Raw genomic sequence first — 16,804 nt, 5'->3', positions numbered from 1 at the left:
GTACCGACCGCCTAACGCACCAGCTAGTGCCTTACTGTCCCTACTGGAGGCCACAGCAGGCTGGGCATTGGAGCACCCGAGGCTCTTGATCCTTGGTGACTTCAATGTACACGCCGATGACAAGATCTCCAGTCAGGCGATGGACCTGGTGTCATTCATGGCAACACTAGGACTCTCCCAAATTGTTACAACGCCCACCCACCAGGCGGGGCACATGTTAGACTTGATCTTCGCGGCGGGAGTTTTAGTGGATGATGTTACTGCTGAAGCAGTGCCATGGTTGGACCACTATGCCCTTAAGGCTCGTGTGGATGTCCCACCCCAAGCCCATTTAGGCGGCAAGCATATTTCAGCTCGCCCGCGGAGTCAGATGGATCTGGAATGGTTCCTGATGGCTCTACAGGATCCCTGGCTCCCTGGCGATTCCTTAGATGACTTGGTAGAGTCTTGGAATGATAGGCTCTCCGGGGCCATCGATGAGATCGCACCTAGGCGTCCTCTGCGCCCCTGCCAAAAGTCAGCACCCTGGTATAACCAGGAGTTGTGGCAATTAAAGCATGGACTCAGACAGCTAGAGAGGCAATGGCAGCATACTCGAGACGAAGCGATTAGAACATCTTATAGAGAAGTAATGAAGTCCTATGAGATGGCAGTCAAGGCCACAAAGAAAACATACTTTGCGGCTAAGATTGCATCTGCAACTTCGCGCCCGGCACAACTGTTCAATACAATTCGAACCCTTATAACTCTGCCACAAGGCAGACCAAATTCTAAAGAATTGGAGATTGGCTGTGAGGCTTTTGCGAACTTTTTTGCAGATAAGGTCACATTGCTCCGCCACGACTTTCCCGCCATATTGGAGACAGTATGTGAACCTGAGGCTCCGTGCCTGTCTTCAGAGTGTGTCCTGGATGGTTTCAGCACTCTCAGTCTGGAGGAAGTTGACAGGATTCTCACATCCGCTCACCCTACAACTTGTAATCTGGACCCCCGCCCCTCCTGGCTTATTAAAGCTTGCCAGAGGGAGCTCAGATATCCTGTACGGGATATCATAAACAGATCCCTGATGGAAGGGCATTTTCCAGCACCTCTGAAAGAGGCTGTGGTCCGCCCTCTATTGAAGAAACCAACGTTAGATCCGGCCGAATTGACACACTATCGGCCGGTTTCGAATTTACCCTTTTTGGGTAAACTCATTGAGAGGGCAGTGGCGTTGCGGTTGCAGAGTTTTCTGGAGGATGCTTCCATTCTTGACCCCCATCAGTCCGGTTTTCGCCCGGGTCATGGGACGGAGACGGTGCTGGTCGCTCTGATGGATGACCTCCAGCGGCATCTGGATCGAGGCAGCTCGGCGGTGCTGGTGTTGTTGGACCTATCGGCAGCGTTCAATATGGTCGACCACCGGCTGCTGACTTGCCGTCTCACTGATGTGGGGATCCAGGGGTTGGCCTTACAATGGCTCTCCTTGTTCCTTGATGGTCGGGGACAAAGGGTGGCAATTGGGGGTGAGCTGTCCCAGAGGCGCGCGCTGGATTGTGGGGTGCCTCAGGGGACAGTTCTTTCCCCAATGTTGTTTAATATTTACATGCCCCCCTTGCCCAGATTGCCCGGAGGCATGGGCTGGGTTGCCACCAGTAAACACCCAGCTCTATCTACTCATGGACAGACGGCCCAACTGTGTCCCAGAAAACCTGGACCAGGCATTACAAGCTGTGGCTAGATGGCTCAGGCTGAGTAGGCTGAAACTAAATCCAGCGAAGACAGAGGTCCTTTGCTTGGGTCGCCATGGTCTGGGAGGGGAAATCCCCCTTCCAGCCCTTGACGGTGTGCCACTAACAATGGCGCACAGGGTCAAGAGCTTGGGGGTACTACTTGAGCCTGCCTTAACTATGGAGGCCCAGGTAGCAGCCACTGCTAAGTCCGCATTTTTTCATCTTAGGCAGGCGAGGCAGTTGGCTCCCTTCCTGGAGCAGCACGATCTAGCAACAGTGATCCATGCAATGGTCACCTCAAGGTTGGATTACTGTAATGCCCTCTACATGGGGCTGCCCCTGTGCCGAACCCGGAAGTTGCAGCTAGTGCAGAACGCCGCCGCTCGGCTGTTATTAGGGCTCCCTAGACGGGAGCACATTCAGCTGGGCCTCCGGGGACTGCACTGGCTGCCAATAATATACCGAGTCCGGTACAAGGCGCTGGTTATTACCTTTAAAGCCCTATATGGTCTAGGACCTGCCTACCTTAGGGACCGTCTCTTCCCATATGTTCCCCAGAGAGTACTGCGATCTGGCTCGTAATCCCTGGGCCAAAGGAGGCCTGGTTGAAGTTAACCAGGGACAGGGCCTTCTCAATAACAGCCCCTTGCTGGTGGAACCAGTTACCAAAAGAGGTCAGGGCCCTGCGGGATATTGAACAATTCCGCAGGGCCTGTAAGACAGTCCTCTTCCGGTTGGCCTATAACTGACCGGCACCAAACTACCAAAATACTGAAGGAAGTTTATAGATAGCACACTGGTGGATTGATGTACTGATTTTAATGTTTTTTAATGTTTTTAATGTCTTAATTATGCAAATTGTTATTGTATTTAGAATTTGAATTTCATTGTTAGAACCTCTGTGTTGTGAGCCGCCCTGAGCCCGCTTCGGTGGGGTAGGGCGGGATATAAATAAAATAAAATAAACAAATAAGGCAATCCCAGTGGTGGACTATCTAGTCGCTGGGTCATTGGCGAAACTTGCATCTGCATATGCTGATAGATCAAGATTACCTTTAGGAGTTAAAAACAAACTTATATCCATAGTCTGCTTAAGGTATCTTAGGATGTGTTTGGCAGCCAGCCAATGCTTCTGCCTTGGTTGCATCGCTGCTGTAGCCAACAAATTACTTGCCATGGCTATATCCAGCCTGGACCAGTTGGCTAAGTAAAGTAAGCGTCCTATCAGAGACTGATAGATATCTTGATCAAATAAAGGACTCTCAACACTGTCTGTTTCATGCTCTGGGAACATTGGGCTATTTACCCCTTTACATTGCTCCATTTTAAACTGCTTGAGCAACTGGGTTATTTTGGCCCTTTGTAACACTTTATATCCGTTAGGTATTTTCTGGATTTCTAGACCAACATAATTTTTGATTTCACCTAGATCCCGTACCGTAAACTTGGATTTTAGTGTCTCAATAATTTCATTCATTATTTTCTCTGATTTACATATCACTGCTAGATCATCAACAAAGATCAATATGATACATCGTTGCTCCCCCTTCCCCTTGCTAAATACACAGGGATCAGCAACACCTTGTTTGAAACCAAACATTTTTAAGTTATCAGTTAAATGCTTGCTCCATTCATACCCGGCTTGTTTCAAGCCGTACAGAGATTTCTTCAGTAGCCAGCATTTATCACCATGGTGGTTTTTGCATGTAAATACTATGCCTTATGGTTTGAGACCCGGTCTTATGGTTTGAGACCCGGGCAACATAAACGCAGGGTAGAAATGCAAGAAACGTTTTGGAGAGAAAATGTAATGTTTGTGCTCAACCATTACCCTCTCTTTTGTGGCAGGGGACAGTATTTCCACATTGCTTGGAAATTCTCCACTTTCCTAAGTTGTTTTCTCATCCAGCACCCAAGTCCAATTAGTGCTGCACAGAAAACTATTTGAAAAGCCAAAATTATGACAATGGGATGCAATAGCACATTCAAAACTGCACTCGAGGTCAGACTTCAGCCGAAAATCAAATCAAGGAACAAATGTTTCCCAGTGTCCTTAATTTTTGTAAAAAACTTGGAGATCTCTTCACCATTGTGCTTCACTACCATGGTCGCTGTGTCTCCAGCTCTTTTGATTTCCTGCAAGGTTTGCCTCAGGTGGGGATGGGTTAATAACAACCTGATCACTTCTAGACCCATCCCTAGAAAAACTGGCTTAATAGATTTAAACAGGGCGGGCGCTATTACAATTTCCTCTCTAGTCCAGATGGGGACCGTGAACTGCAGGTCACATCCCAGAATAGAGAACAAATGGCAAAAACACCGGTTTATTCCTGGAAGCATGGGTTGAATTTGGAAGGTGTTTATGATCACATAATCACAAAAAGTCCTCATGCACGCACACCCGTTCTCCAAATGCAGAGCCGTTTTCATGCCTCAGAGTATAGTGACATTCTTGTGGGGAGTCCCTTAAAGGGTTCATGCAGGGGTGATGTGTTTGGAGGGTTTGCTCTTCGCAAATGAAACCTAAATTGTCTTTGTGCACGCATTCTTGCAAGCTTACGGCTTCCCATTCACTTCCATTAGTTCTAGCCCATTTATCTGAGTCTAGAGAGTACAGAACCTCATTTGGTCCTGTTTGCAAGCCTAGTGGAATAATAGAGTGCACATAGAAAAATCTTTTTGCATGAGGTATCAGGAGTAGCAATCTTAAGTCCTGAGTCTCTGCTAAGAAGGAAGTATTTACCAGCTTCCACCATGACTCTAGTTCCAATTCCAGGGTCGAGATTTTGGGTCTAATTAGCTGCTTAATCTCTAGAGGAATATGCCCTTCTGTGGCCTGCCTAATTATACCCATAGCCATGGCTAAATTCATAGACTGGGCTTGGGTACGCGCTAGTGCCATTGATATATTGCCTTGTAGAGATTGAGTGCCTCTCAGTAAAAGAGCAAAGTCTCTTTCAATTTGTCTTTCCCAATTTACCAATATTGAACTGATGGAATGCTGAACATCTGATATTGTGTGGAAAGAATCATTAATGGGCTTGCCCAGCTGAGACATATAGGAGGTGGCATAGGCAAATTTGTTGGCTAGGATCTCAATATTCATGGAGTCTAACACAGCCACTCCCCCAGCAACTGGCGCTAGCCAGTCTCCTACAGACCGCTTAGATCTGTGGTGGGTTGTTCCTGCCCATAGCTGTAGCCAAACTTTCCAACCTTTATTGCTGGGTTCCAAATAGGGAACGCATTGAGGTAGCCGCTCCGTGGTGTTCAGTCTGGTAAGACTGACACGTATTTCTTTTAGCAGCATTTGAGGTTGGATTAGAACCTGCTCCCTTATATCTCTTTTCACAATGTGTGAGCCAATTACATGGGAGTTGGTTTCTAGGAGGGTCTCGTTGCTGGCTATCACTTAAATTGTAGCTGTGTGAGATTGGGTTAAATTGTAGCCATGTGAGATTGGATGTTCCAATAGTCAAGGTATAGTCTCCTTCCTCAAAAAGGAGTTCTATGCTGAAAGTTCCTAGCTTGGTGAATTTCATAGCAGCCAAATGTTTCCCTTTGCACCGATTGTCTAACATCAAAAACCAATCTGGGGGGCCCTTCTCCTTGAGCTCACTCTTGGAGACGATCCAGTTCTGATCTTTCCACATTGTCACATTAAATTGGTATGCCCTTCCTTTAGGCGAGCTTATGGCAAGGGCTACCTCTTGGATCTTCCTAGAGCCAGTTGTGACTATTAGTTTAAAGGGATCCCCTGCTTTCCATACTGTGGTCGACACAATAGCTACGTCGCAGTATGGCCCCATATTCTCTAGAAAATTTGTAGATGCTGGAGTGCCACTTGGGGTTACCTTTAACTCTTTTGGTGGCAATTTGTGTGGGCCTTTTGGAACATATGTGCAATGTAATGGCACCAAGGGTCTTCCTTTATCAGCATGGGAGAAACAATACAATTCCTGCACATCTGCTCTTGTTCCTACACACAGTAGAACAAGATCTGGAGGTCTAATCCATTCTTCATCACAACTACGGAAGTCATGACTACTTGTGGGAAGTAAGACATCATTCTCCTTGTAATTGGACTTAACAACTTTACATAACGTCACTTCCTTGTGATTCAAACTGCTTTTACATCTCCAATGAGAAAAGGGGACCACAGTTCTGTCTGTTAAACAATTTTGTGGACCAGTGACCAACAACATAACATACAATGACCAGCATATCAATCTCACCTTTTCCTTCCTGATTTCTTTATTGACATAACTTCCCATAGTGTGTACCTAGGGATAGAATGACAAAAGCTACACTGTTGACCACCCTTTGGTCCTTACAGTCTATAGATAGTAAAGGGAGAAAAGAGACAGATATGGGTAAAAATAAAAAAATGGGTGTAAGCTCTAGGGTAGTGTTTTCTTGCTGTTCTCCATCACACACACCCTAGATTTCTGTGTACATATCTATGTGCTATCAGAAATCTATTAACACCAAATTCTTCAGGTTGCATCTAGTGTCATGAATGTTTCTCCTATTGAGAAATCCACTAAATCTGGGCAGGGCATGACTGAGATTTGACAGATCTCTGCCCTCTCAGGAGGTTGCATGGTTACTGGCTGCTGAAGCTGGGCTGTATTGTTGGGTGTATTCCCTTTCCATTCCTTCAGCTGAGAGCAATGGAAATATTTGTACCAAGTTTCTCCGTTCCTCTTGGTAATTGCCACCTGGTATACAGTGGAGCTAATCCTTTGTGTGATTGGGACTTGACCTTGCCACTTAGCCTCCAGGGAATGCTCGTCCTGTGAGAATTTCCTATAAAGTACTAGTTTTCCAGGATCCCATACACAAGGGTTTTTAACCCAACCCAACCTCTGGTCCATGCTTAGCTGTGCTTTTCCTAGCTGCTTAGCTACCTCCATGTGGATGTTGTGGACTTCTGTAATTAAAGATTGCACCCATGCATCATTCACTACCACTGGCACCAGGTCAGAAGGAAGTTGTGTTTTAAGCCAGAATGCTTCAGGCAACACCATTTTTCTTCCTGTCATAACCATGTGTGGCATGTGGCTGTGAACGGCAGTAGTTCCTCTGATGGCTATAAGGATGATTGGGAGCTTCTCATCCCAATCTCTGCCTGAGGATTTAACTACTCTGAGTAGAATTTCCTTGATGGTCCTATTAGTCCGTTTAATGGCCCCAGATGCTTGTGGGTGCCCAGCGATATGAAATCGCTTCTCTACTCCGAGGGCTTTGCAGAGTTCTTTGGTTACTTCCCCAATGAAATGTGAGTGTACATTGGAGTCCATGACCCTCGGGATCCCCCAACGAGTCCATAGATGATTGAACAGATTTTTAGCTGTGGTCATTGCTGTGTTGTGCTTGCATGGGAATGCCTTGACCCATTTGCTGAACGGGTCAATCACTGTGAGGCAGTACCAGTTTCCTCAAGCTGTACGAGGGAGGGGGCCAATAAAGTCAATTTGTATATGTGCCCAGGGCCCTTCTATTCTCTGATGCTGAATGGGAGCTTTGGGGCCGGTGGAATCAGCATTTACCATGGCGCACGCTAGGCAATTCTCAACCCATTGTGCTACCTCTTGGCACATGCATGGCCACCACCCTGTTTCTCTCACCCGTTCCAGAGTTAGATCTTTTCCTCGGTGCCCTTGCTTGTGTACAAATTTTATTAAATCATCCCTTACTTGAATTGGCACAATCCAATGTTTTTCCCCTTTGCTACCAACTGCCCAATAAATTCCATCCTGTTGTTCAATCTTGTATCTGCCTGTGCTATCCTTCTGCGCTTGGGCTAGCTGGAGTATTTCTGGGTAATCTTTCTGGAGTTCTGCCAGGTCCATCAGGACCTCCCGCTTTTTGCTATGCTGTCTAGTTGTGACTGGGTGCAGAGGAAAAACCGGAGGAGAGCGGAAAGGGTTTGTGTTCACAAAGGCAGCTTCTTTGGCAATGGCGTCTACCTGATCGTTCCATATGCTGACTTCAGTGTTATTTCTCTGATGTCCTTTTACATGCATAACATGAGTAGAGCCTGTCCTAGCTTCTACCTTGTCCGCTACCTGGATCCATTTTTCCAGATGTGCTACTGGTTTCCCCTTACTATTTTTCCACCCTTGCTGTTTCCATATGGGAAGCCAAACTGTTACTGCTTGCACTGCCCAGTGAGAGTCAGTAAAGATTGCCAACGGAACATCAAGAGGTTCAAAATTGAGAATGGCTAGCACAGCTTCCACTTCCTCAGCTTGACTACAGTGAGGGCGGACTGTCCCTTTAAGAACAGGAGAGTCTTGTACTCTAAAGGCTCCATAGCTGGTTCGAGCAGAGCCATCAACGTGGACAGAAGACCCATCACAGAACCAACATGCACATCAATGTTATTTGGCTTCTGCTAAAGTCATTCCTCCCGTTGCTGGCCAGGGTGCATGTTGCACAATGGGCAATGGGCACTCATGCTCTTCCCCAGTTACGATAAGGCCATATGGAGAAGGAGGCTCTTTTTGTTCTTTTTGAAAATCTACCCCTCTGTTTGTCAGTGCCAGTGTCCACTGAGCAATGCGCTGGTTGGAAACCTGTCCATCTTTCACTTTCCCAGAAATAATGTACTTGAGGGGAGAGTGGGTAGTCTGCACTACCACTCTGGCTCCTCCTATGATGAACTCCCAGTGAGTGAGGCTCCAAACGAGCGCCAGGCAGACCTTCTCACATGGAGAAAACTTCTCCACAGCCAAAAGGTCCCTGGAGGCATAAGCTATCACCCGCTGAGCTCCCACCTGATGCTGGATTAGAGTGGCTCCTAGGCTGTGTTCGGAGATAGCCAGCTGAATAAAGAAGGGCTGTGTCACATCTGGGTGCACAAGAGCAGGGGCTTTTGCTAAGCTCATTTTAAGCTCTACAAACGCTTTCTGCTGCTCAGGTCCCCATTGCCATTCCACATCTTTCTTCAGTAGCCCATAAAGAGGGCGTGCTTTCTCCGAAAGCATTTCTATAAAGTCCCTGGAAAATTTGAAGGTTCCCAGAAGGGCTCTCAGTGAATGGGTGTCTGTGGGAGCAGGGAGTTTGGAAATTACTTCTACTCTCTGGGAGTCTGGTGTTCTTCCTTCTGCCCCTAGAGTAATTCCCAGGTACTTCACTTCAGTTTTTACCAACTGAGCTTTCTCCCTGCTAGCCTTGAATCCAGTCTTCTGTATGAGGCCAAGCACTTCTTCTGTGACCTCACTGATCTTTTGTTCCGTTTCTGCGTGTATAAGCACGTCATCAACGTAGCTCAACACGTGGTCCCTTGAATCAGGCTGCAAGTGATCCCACATTTGCACTACGTGTGCATGGCAAATGCTTGGACTCGAGTGGAAGCCTTGGGGCATCCGCTTAAAGACGTACTGCTGGCCGTGAAAAGTGAACGCGAATTTATACCAGCAGGACTCATGTTAGCGGATTGAATGAAACGCATTGGCCAGGTCCAAAACGCTGTAGAATTTGGACCCTGCCGCAATGGCAGCTACAATTTCATTATATTTGGCAACCACTGGAGCAACCGGAGGAGTCACAGCATTCAAGGCTCTAAAGTCCACTGTCATTCGCCAAGTAATCCTATCTGCTTTCAAGACTGGCCACAAGGGGGCATTGCAGATGGATTGCATTGGGAGAATGATGTCCCATTTTAGAAGTCCTTCTATGGTCTTTCCTATGCCTATTTCTGCTTCGGTGGGATATTTCTACTGATGCTGTGGAGGGGGATCCTTGCCTTCTATCAGAACACAAGCCTTCTTTACCGTCCCACATTCTGCCTTGTCAGTGATCCATACTCCTGGAAATTTTTGAACCCATACATCGCTAGTGAGGGGCGCTAGTGGAAGAGGTGCCTTTAGTGCTGCACACCGGTGCACAGCATTAATGAATTCTGGCCCTCCTGGGATTTGCCACAGGAGGCAGTTGACCATATCAATGGTTAGCTTGTTCCTAGTTAGGAAGGGAGCTCCTATCATGCCGTCATCTTCCCCCTGAACTGATCTCTTCCCCATGACAGATGTGAGTTTTCCTATGGTGACTGGAATCTTCTTCCAGATATGCGAGGCGTGACTACCGGCTGCATACCCAGACAGTTCCATAGTCTTCTCTGTATGAGTTCCTTGAGTCACTAACCTAGGATGGAGCACGTTGATGGAGGCTCCTGTGTCCACTAGCAAATTGGCAGTTTTAATTTTCCCTGGAGCCCCAATGCCTGCCTTTACCATTGGTCTCCCCCACATAGCAGGTTTTAACCTAGCTATGATTCCGTTGGAGAGATCAATGGGCTGTGGGCATCCCTAGCACAAATCTACATTTTTGGAGAAGATGTCGTACATATCTTCCTGCTGGTGTATGGCAGCCACGGGATTTTGGGGAACCTGGGTCGGAGGGGGAGGAGGTGCTGAAGGCCATATGCTCCCCCTCTCTTGAATGATCTGCTGTTGCCTCCACAGCAGCACGGCCGTATGTGCTTTATCATACTGTGCCATGTTTTCTCCTGCATTAAGCAGGGAAGTCCAAGCATCCTTCCTAACATCCCATTCCTCTTGTGTCATTTGGTGGACTGCTTTCAATTCCGGGTACAGTTTCTGTGACTGTGCAGACTGTTGGCCATTGTCCGGGACTATTTGTGGGGTTTCTTGGCTAACGGCTTGGAGTACAGTGCTATAATCCACAAAGGGATTGTTCTGCTGCGCCGAGCTGGTTTGCTTTCATTTCCCTGATTTCCTGGTTGGTTTTGCCTGACTCCCTCCGCTGTTATGCAGGTGAGGCTCTCCAGTGTTTGGCTTGGGATTTTGAGGATTAGCTTGCCTCTTTTGGTACTGGGAATGAGGACCATTGTTGGCATAGGTCACAGCATTAACTGCCTCCTTGCCCTTCTCCTTTTTCCCATTCTTACTGCATCTTTTGAGTTTACTCATAAATTTGCTGACATGAGCTATGCTAGCTTCCAGATCTTCCCAGTTGGGTTTTCTAACATTTTCAAGTCCCAGTAACTGCTGCATGGTCATATTAAGTCCCATAACGATGTAACTGACAAACTCATTGTTAACATATTCCAGCTGTGCATCTCCATCAGGAAACACTACATCTGCAGCTGGAGCTAGGAACTTTTCCCTAGTTAGATAGTCCACTGGATCTTCATCATGACCTTGTACGGTCTGATTATAGAGAATATAGTATCTGTATCCCAAGTGGCAGATACTATCTCAGCCATCCATTCTAGAGTAGTGAGGACATCATTGCCTCTGCGCTCTATGGTCTGAACTGCCTTTTTTAGCTCAGGACCGGTGACAGCCACTTTTTGGACCTGATTCAATTCATTAATTAATATCCCTGGATACTGCTTCCAGGTTTGGGCCATCCACATAATGAATGTATCTCGAGTGTATGGCCCTAGGAACTGGTGTGCCAATTTGATATCCTCCAATTGCCATTCTCTAGCTTCCTTCACTATTTTGACTGTCTCCAATCCGTCCTCCTTCCTAGTGGTAGTTTTCCTAGTAACTATGGGACAGACTGGGGCTGTTTCTTCTATGTTGTGAACTCAACCGCTTCGTCCTCACTCTCCTTGTCTGATGAAAAGTCGTAGAGGGCAGGGGGCAAAATAGTTGTGATCAGAGCTGTTTTAACTTCTAACTTCTTTTTGAGCATAGCTATCTCCCTTTGGCACAATCCGTGACTAACCTCATCACGTATCTTCCTGTTCTTCTCAGCCAGGTACTCGGCAGCATATTGTAATTTGCAAACATGTGCCTGGCTTCCTTCTAGCTCTTGCTCCAGTGTGGTTACTTGCGTTTGGGCCTGTCTTAAGGCTGGCAGTGTATTATGTTGTGCCAGAGTTAAGGTGCACTTGTCAAGTTTAAGCTTGTCCACCTTTTCCCTTAGGTCCTGGACCTCACACTCCAAGTTATTATTTTCCTCCATAATTTCCTGGACATACACTTCATTTCTTTTATGCAGTTGCTCTTTTTCTGCCTCATGACTCTTAAGCATTTGCTCTTTTTCTGCCTCATGACTCTTAAAGCATTGTTCTAGTTTTTGCTCCTTTTGCTCTAGCTGTTCCTGTAGCTGTTTAATCATAGCCAAGCTATCCTGCAGGGCTGTGAACAACCTCCATGATGCAAAGATCTCTCTTGCCTGAACTGATCTCTTTCTTTGCACAATGGTCCTGGAACATGTCCCGAAAGAATTGGAGGAGGTCAGGACTTGTGAAAGATCCCTTTAACCACGGGTTATCCCCCTTCTTCACAAGCCACTTCTCTAGCTTGGGGATTCCCTTATCTTTCTTAGCAAGGAATGCCATGGCGACACGTGGGTTGGCCTTTTTAGGGAATGCCTAGTGAAGGGCTGATATCAGCGGATTCCGTTCTAGGACTTCTTTTGCACCTGATACTAAGGTCACTTGCGGTAGCTAATCGCGGACCCTGGGACTTTTGGTGCCTAGAAAGCTAATATCAATTAGCCTAGGACTTGGTTTTGGTGCCTAGAGAGCCAATATCGATTGTTCGCCTGCTAGAGAGCTAATATCAATTAGTTTGCCTAGCCTAGGACTTGGTCTGGTGTCTGGGGAGCCAATATCAATTGGTTCTCCTGTTTCCAGGACTTGGTTTGGTGCCTAAAGAGCCAATATCGATTGGTTCACCTGCTAGAGAGCTAATATCGATTAGTTCGCCTAGCCTAGGACTTGGTCTGGTGCCTGGGGAGCCAATATCGATTGGTTCTCCTGTTTCCAGGACTTTTTCTTTTTTTCCTCACTGCCCTACACTGAGGATGCTCGCACCGTGCAGAGCGGACCCTCGGGAATTAAATGAGTGCCTCAAACTGATCCTTTTACCTACCCAGTTTTTAAGAACTTGTTTTATGTGCTGCCCAGAGCTGATCCATTACCTGCCCAGCTCTACGGACTTTTACATGTGTGGATGTGTGTGCAGTGTGTGCGTGTGTGTATAAGATACACTGTGCTCTAAATAGAAGAGAAAAGGGGAAGGGTTCTCTATCTAATCTTAAACAGTCCTGACCTATCCTTCCGTTCCCTCCCCAGACAGACACATTTTGAAAGGCCTTGGGATGGCGGCCAGACTTAACGAGATTCTCCCCTTGCGTTCCAGGCAGCCTCAGTCCTTTTGCAAGGGTTCTGGCACTCTGGGTGCAGCTAGAGAATCTGTGCTGAATGATAGAGCGGGAGCAGCCCAACCCACAATATAGAAATGCTCTCTAGAACTGTTCACACAGATCACAATCACTCATTCATTCACACAATAGCCTATCTAGCAAAGTTTTCTGGATGGTGATTACCCACATCTGATTGTTTAAAGACACGCGTGTAGCATGCGTTCACATAATCAGGACTCTACCCGCATTCTCCACCATTATCTGTAAGCCGAAATGCCCTCAAAATCGAGGTTAGGGAATTGACAGGTGGGCACTTGACTTTAAAAGTCCGCTTGCGGAGTCCGCTTGCGGAGAGGGCGGGATATAAATGCAAAGTAATAAATAAATAATAAATAAATAAATAAAAGGATCAGAGCCTATGTATACAGGATCCACATCCAGAAACTATTGCTCAAATATGCCAGGGACACTAATTAAGTAAAAGCAATTTGAATTTATTATAGAAAATATAGATCTCACACACAAGATAAAATACTCATAAAATCATACATACTGTCCTAAGAAAATTAGAGAGTTACATAGAGAAACACATGGGTAAACGAACAGGGTGATAATAACAAACGGGACCACCATCAGTGCCAGAAACCTTGGAGGTCCCAGTCTGACCAGCGGATTCCACCTTGGCACAGGGCCTCCGCCAGCAATGTTTGAAGAAGAAACCGCGTCGCCGCCAACACCTGGACTCAGGCGGTCGACACAAAAGCACTGCAAGCCCGCGTACCTAAAAGATTATGTCCACTAGGGGCTTGCAAACTAAGGGGGGGCCAACATCAGTCTTGTATTGTAACCTTTTACTATGTGATTCCTATTAAAGAGCTTGTTATCACTTGTTCTGAGACTCTGCCATGCATAGAACCCACTATATTATAGATGTCATATTTATTTCTGATTGATTCATTCAACTTGGGGCTTATTGCAGCAGTTCTGCAAGTGGAGGAGTAGAACCCCAACAGGCTGTTGAAAACACACATGCACAAAAAGCTGATTGTGCTCTATTGTACTTTTGGGAAGAAAGTATTGAAGCAACCCGCTGGACAGCCAGATCACTGACTGAACTGACAATCTATCAGAAAATTGTTTGCAACTGGAGAACAGGATATGAGCCACATTGTCAGGTCTTTGATAACTATTGATTGTGTGTGTGCACGCGTGTGTGCATGTGCATGTGCATGCACGCACTGTAGAGAATTCATAAGTCCTTCTTCAGATATTAAAAGTATCAATAGGTACTTTGTGACTCTAAAATTTAACACAGGGCCCATGTTTGGAATTATGTCCCACTACATTCTTTTTTTCCTAATGAAGATGTTTTGATTGCTTTCCACATAAGACAGTAAAAAGACTCCCTAGAACACAACCACCCACCCTCTTCTCCAACATAGCCCATCAACAAGAAAATAAAGCAAGACTGGCACACATCCAGACAGTTAAGAGTAGAAAATAAGGGAGAAGGAAAAAAGGGAGAGTGAGAATGAAGTTGGGGGGGAGGCCACAGTACAGATCTATCTGAACTTGGATTGGGGAAGATGAGGTATCAGTATCACTGCTCAAAGAGATAGAGGACATCTTGCTAGATGGAAGTGAAGGTATCATTGGCTCAGTCCTTCCACAGAGGGAAGAATGCAAGATTTCCAGTGCTGCAAGATAATTAACTTGTTGATTCACATCCCCTTACTTGCATGACTTTAGTAGCACAGGTATAACTGCTAGAAGACCTGTACAGAAATTGACTGCCATTGGGGAACTGCACCCTTTCTTGTTAAGGATTCTGTATACGAACCTGATAATAGATTAGCTAGATGGCAACTGCTTTTTGAAGCAGGCAAAGCTTAAGGTTTTATCTTTATGATTCTCGTATTAATTATGGCTCAGAGAATCAACTGCCTGTGGAAATCTCTTCTGGCAAGTTTTATTCAAAATTGACAGCAGAATGACTCAGCTATAGTGTCAAAAATATTTCCCATAAGGGGTGTTACCTCTTGAAATTTCTGCATCATTATACTCAGTGCCAACTATACCAGTAGCATCCTGCAAGTCCAAAATGTACCTTAGGGGGATATAAATATTTGTTTCCGTGGAGATCATTATTTCCTAATGGTTACATTACATAACTATGCTGACTACAGATTTCTTTAAGTAGCAGAGCCTGGAAACCAGTAATTATGTCCCTGAGATATGCAAAATTGTGCCCCCAGAGTGGTTTAATCTTTAATTTGGGACGTGTGGCAATTGAGACTTTTAGCCAGAGCAACCTACAAGGTCTCAAGAGATCTGACCTCACCTTGGCAGCATTCACAGTAATATGTTCATCTTCTTTGGGTTTGTTGATGACTGTGTTTTAGTCTTCTTTTAAACTCAGAGGCATTCTGTACCATTATGGAAAAGGGGGTGGAAGACTGAACTGGTCAGAGATTGTAGTACTTTCAAATGCAGATGGAGAGTAGTAGTTTTCAAATGCACCTCCCAATAAAAAGATCTACATGTGGTCAACATCAGGAAGAGGACTTCTCATAAGGATTTATTTTTTCCCCTGGTGTGCTACTTTTCTACATGCAGGGAGGTGTTTTGTTTTTTTTACATGGAGTGATTTGGAAATGATGTCATTCAGCTGCATTCTTCAAAGGACTGCAACTCTGTCATGAAAAGGCCTTCTGGCCTCAGCCTTTGTCATGATCCCTAACCCTAAATCAGGCTCATGGCCTTGTAGGTGTGCACTTTTGACAGGTGGGAAGGGTCTTCTTTAAGAACTGGACTGTGTAAACAAGAAGCTTTACTCCCTTTACCTATTAGATTACACTAATTGGGGTCAATATGGAAGGTGGAAGAACACACGTTTGGCTTAATTGGCTTTGACAGCTGAGGGCTTAGGTCTTCAAGATCTGCTATGTCATCTTGATTAGCCCCTGTCTCTCATTGGTTGATCTGGAAAGTCAGTGAAAGGAAGGATTGCTATAACACTGCACCAGTCCAAGGGCTAAGTGTGGAGGAGAGAGGAAGTCTTGCTGGCTTGCCAGTCCCTCTTGTTATTCTTTCCTTTGTAGGTTGCTGGAATATTGTTGGTTGGAATACCAAGACTGTTCTTGTCCGCATGGTAATGTACTGCCTGTCTGAGAATGTCTAGTTAGTGTTTATATTATGTTTTTTAATTTTAATTTTGCACTGCCTTAATGTTCATTTTAAATTTATGACAACTTTTTGTTGAACAATAAAAAGCCCAACTTTGTTACTGGTGCTGGTTCTGTGTGTTGCCTGTTAGAGCTCTCCAGGGATCTAGTGTCCTTGACCTCGACTATCTTAATCTGTCTAACCAATCTTCTGGTTGGGGGAAGCAGCCTGCCTTGGCCTTAGGGAAGGGCTGCTGACTCTTTCTGTAAGTAGAAGCAGGTGTTCTCTTTTTCTCCCTCCTGGGGGTTCTGTCTGTAAAGGAAGTGGTGGCAGACTACCAAGAGGGCTGGGTATTAACCAGCCAATGATTCCTGGAGTAGCTCCGTGGCTGAGCTAGCTGGTAAAGGCTGAGTATAGCGGGGACTGAGAAACAGTTAAGAAACCTCTCTCAGGTGACCCTGAGAGTAAGAGTAAACTAAAGGGGGTGCTGGGGAGGTGGTTCATGACAAACTCAGTGGTAGAACATCTGCTTTACATGCATAAGGTCCTAGGATCAGTCCCCAACATCTCTAATAAGAATCAAGTAAAGAGAAAGTGATGCCAGTCAGAGAAGACAGTACTGACTTTGATAGACCAATGTACAGATTCAATATAAAGCAGATTCATGTGTTCATGTTATTCTGTCAACTTATTCTGCCATCTCATTATGTGCAGTTTGTGGCTCCAGCGTCAAGGGAAGGACCAAGGCAGGCACCCCAGGCAAAATTCCTCCCTACTAACACATTCTAGTTTAG

This window comes from Heteronotia binoei, chromosome 2, assembly GCF_032191835.1.
Source record: "Heteronotia binoei isolate CCM8104 ecotype False Entrance Well chromosome 2, APGP_CSIRO_Hbin_v1, whole genome shotgun sequence".
NCBI lineage: Eukaryota > Metazoa > Chordata > Lepidosauria > Squamata > Gekkonidae > Heteronotia > Heteronotia binoei.
This window is presented reverse-complemented; position numbering follows the sequence as displayed.